The sequence below is a fragment of the Balearica regulorum genome, chromosome 1, assembly GCF_011004875.1.
Source record: "Balearica regulorum gibbericeps isolate bBalReg1 chromosome 1, bBalReg1.pri, whole genome shotgun sequence".
NCBI classification, from domain to species: domain Eukaryota; kingdom Metazoa; phylum Chordata; class Aves; order Gruiformes; family Gruidae; genus Balearica; species Balearica regulorum.
This window is the reverse complement of record NC_046184.1, coordinates 15240463-15244895: the sequence shown is the minus strand read 5'-3', so window position 1 is coordinate 15244895 and position 4433 is coordinate 15240463.

The following is a 4433-nucleotide window of genomic DNA, read 5'->3' as shown; positions in this document are numbered from 1 at the left end:
CCCCGGCCAGCCCCGTCGCCGCAGCGGCCCGGCCCGGCCCGGCCTGGTCGGCGGGTAGCGCTCCAGCCCGTAGCAGCCATTTACCGCCGGCAGCGCGTCCGCGCCCCGGCAGACCCCCGCGGAGCCGCCGCTTTGCGGTACGGCGCTCGGCCGCGCCTCCCGGAGGGAAAGCGTCAAACCACCCCGGGCGCTGGCCGCCGGCTGGAGCCCGTGGGGGCGCCCGGCTGGGTCCTAAGCGGAAGGAGGGAGGTGCCATTAGCAGGGCGCCTTGCGACAGCCTAATGGTGTTTAATTAAAGTGTCCAGGCCGGGCCAGCCGCACGCGTGGGTGGTGGGGAGCGGCGGCCCCGGGTGCTTCCAGTGAGGACAAGGTGGGGCGGGAGGGGAGGCAGTGGTACCCACCGGGGACTGCTCTTGCACACGCTTCGTCACCTCCGTCCTACTGAAGCTTCTTTAGACGGTAAAAACCAGTTTGAAGCATCTAGGGGAAGCAGACGAGAATTTACAAAAGAACAGCAGCTCTACAGAAAAAGTTTAATTCGCAGAACACAGACTATAGCCAAAGCAGGGAGTGATGCATATGAGACAGTGGCCTTCCTGAGCTCCCCTAACACTGCAAACAGATTGCGCTAACGAAACATTAGTCCCCGGACACTGGCATGTTCGAATACCATTTCAAAACCTACACTGTATCTATGGAAATCATGCTACCATTTTAAAACGCAATAAAACCAGGCTGGATCTGTACTATGAGTACATTGTCAGAATGTCATCTTCTACCCTCCTTTCTATTTTCACCAGTGGTCCAAAGAATGTCTTTTTATTAACTTCAACATGTATGATTTGTCTTCACTTTTAAGACCTTTTGTATCATACCTTAATCCTAGCCAGCCTCAGACTTCCTCTTTGCCAGGAATGCCACTCTCTAGTTTCTCATTCCCTACTTGTATTCCATTCATCACATTCATATGTGATGAGACTTATAGCTGCTGTGCATATATAGGTGACTGATTTTCTCATCTCTTGTACTTACTTTCTTATTCTGCTCCAAGAGGGGAGGTAACAGAATGGAGTGCTTTGGTTTGGATTTAAAAAGTCACAGGTACACATGCATTGCTCTATGGCTAGCTTATAAAAGACCATATTAAGGAAATGCATGTTGCAGTTAGAAAGAGCAAAGATTTCTGCCTATCCTTAGTTCAGAGCGGAGACGGATCCATAGAGATTTATTTTATCAAATACCAGGGGATCAAAGCTGTGTCTTTATCACAGAGCTTTAGTTTACACCCTTTCCACCCTTCTCACTTGGAATTTAAGTAACCTACTAGAAACCAGTAGAGGTATCAGGAATAGGTTTAATGTCCTCCTGTGGACAGGTCAACAGCGATACACCTTAGCAATCGACAAGGCAGAGTATTGTATCTCTGAAGACTGCAGCATCAATGAGGAATCCAGGGCTAGGACTGCTATTGTCCATCTCCCAGGCTGTCTTGGTGGTAGGGGCAATACAAAAAGAGCTATGTGTCATTTGAACACTGCTGTCATCTGACCAATTACTATAGCCACGGTATGTAGATGTTGAAAGGTAGTTCCTTTATCTCTCCCAGGCAAAGACCTACTAGCTGGCTGAAAACATCTGGCTGGGGAGATGCTTCAGCAAGACTTCTACCATGCATTGGTCCAACTTTTTTTTTTTTTCTTGTAACTTTTTGCTTCTTTCATCTTCTGCAGGAGAAGTTCCCTAAAATACTTATTTTTCCTCCTTCAAATTCCTACATTTAAGTACCTCTCTGTCTACAAAATCCTTGTCAGTAATTAAGTAGCTTGTATGTTACAGCCTGTGCTTGGTATGATAATTACCCTACTGTTAGTTCTCCCTGTTGACTATGTTCATCTATCATCCATTACCATCAGCTTGGATTGAATAGAATTTGGAGTGGTATGAAGTGCCTCATACAGTGAAGAACCAGCCTTTTGAAGGACCTGCAGGTGCTACCACAAGGTAAATAGCTAATAATATAATTACTATGCATTTCTCAAATTTTCTAATATATTCTGCAAAGTTTATTACACCTTTCTCAATCCCAGTAAACAATCTCCGACATATTAAAGAACTATTTTTCTATGTTTGAGAATCTACAGACAAAATCCCTGAGACCATCCTTCCTATGGTTCAGGGGCTGGAAGGAGGGAATCTCTAGTTCTGCTTCTGAGATAAAACTGAGCTATTCTGGCAAGTGGAGACCATCAGTACTTAAAAGATGGCGTGTTCAGTCACCTTCTGTTACAGTCTACCCCTAACATGGTTTCCAAGTGCAGGCTGGCAAAGGGCACGCAGTCATCACCACTTTCTCTTTCCATTGGTAAAGTCTCCTTTTACGTACAGAAGTATAGTGTAAAACATAATAAGAAAATAATGATATGGCTGTAACTTCAGCTTTATTTTTTCCTCTGGCTGGTTTAACAGTTAAAAATACTCTATTATAAATGGTCTAATATACCCTTCAGGTGATATCATTAAAATACTTTTTTTTCATCTCAATTAAAATGTGAGTATCAGTACGTTCCTATAGAAACTTAATTTAATGCAACCTAAAGGAAGTTTGTTTTGTGGAAAAAAATTATGACTGACCATAGTTATGGCCCATAATAAGTTTATAATGTCTTCCTACTCTCAGGCTCCCCAGGAGGGGAAATCAGGACAGCACATTTTGGCAGATGGGAACATAAATCTGACTAGGAAGAGAACACAAGTGAGAAGCATGTTGAGTCAGTCTCCTCCAAAGATGCTCCTCGAAAACCCAAAGGTACAAAGTTGAGCTGTTCCCACTCCATGGAAAAAACTAATAAAATAGAGCAGCAATAACTGCACTCACTCTTCTTCAGTTTTATGCCTCCCAAGGGCACAGACAATCAGGCAGATAAGTTGTAATTTTACACTTCTTTGCACCAGCTGCACTTAACTGGTCTGATTTTTACCTGTCACTAATAGCACCACAGAGAATTAAAATGAAAAAACTATTAAAAGGCTAATGTATTTTTCATATGTAGGTTGTTTGCATTTCTAATGCTTATTTTGAAGCCTTGCATGAAGCAAAAAGTGGAGGTGGTAAGTCATTACCATGCAAAATCTAAAAGTACAATGTTATGAAAAAACATGGCATTTTTTGGAGATAGAGAACTTAATGCACAAGGTAATTAATTTCAGTGAGGAGATTCTTTGAAGAATGCTGAAAACAGTCCAAAAAGAATGATACAGATTTCCAAAATAACAACCAAAAATGGTTTTTAGAGAACACGAATTATCAAAGTTTATAGCACTTTAATAGGCCATCACCTTTAAGTTGATTCTTCCCCTTTTCCCATCTCCCATCCTTTTTTAAAAATTAAAAGCTGCTTCTTTTTCAAATTCATCTCCAAATCCCTTGGTCAATTAGTCTACAATAGGAGAAAGGTGGAAAAGCATCTCATCTAGACAGACAATGAGAATTTCAGGCAGACACAACTTTTTTTTATTTTGACCAAGTTTGTTCCTCTCTAAAAAATTAATTATATAAAAGTAGCTGTAAACAAATCATCAGGTACTGTGCTGTACAGGGTAATTTTAAATTAAGAATGTGTGTGACTATAGAAGATTAAGTAAAACCTTAGCCATAGGATTGGGAGGTAACTGTGAAATGTATTATTTTCTTTTTGTACCTATGTTTCACTGTTAGAAGTTTGATTCAAGGCTGTTGTAAAGCTCTGCAGCAGTGTAGACAAAACAGGATGTTATCGCCCACAGATCAAGTATCTTTGAGTGGCAGCGTTCAATTTTTGCAAAGACAGTAAAGAGCAAGTATTACAAGAAATAAGAATCTGAGCTGGGGGAATAATCATATATTTCTGCCCCCGCCCATAATAATTGCGGAAGACCTTTCACCTCCAAGGGCTGAAAGAGCTTTCTGTGTATTTGGGCTAGCGCCATAAGCATGGGAGGAGGAAAGCAGCTGAGACGGGATGCAGAGCCTGAAGCATGAGCTGCCAAGCGAGACTGGCTGCTCCCGCTGCGCTCGCAAGGGCCACAAAAGAGCGAGGATGCTGAGTGGTGCTGGGTGGGATGTCTCCTGCAGCAATGCTGCTGCCTCACACGCAGGAGGAAAAGCAGAAGGTTGCAAAGGTGGTGGGAGAAAATGAGCTATCCTGGCAGCTCATGCTGCTCAAGTGCTGGCCTGCAGGGTAGCAGAATGTGCTCTTTATATGCCTGCCTGCCTTGCCTGTGCCTGCTGTCACACTTGGTTTTCCATGAATTTTTTTGGCTGCCTTTGATCACCGTTATTGGTGTGAAATTTTGTCCCCTGTTACAAGCTCCTGGTAAATGCCTGTTGTCCTCAGTACGACTGGATCTGGTCACTAAAAACACTTTAAAAGTCAGAGCATTCATGTCAAAGATTG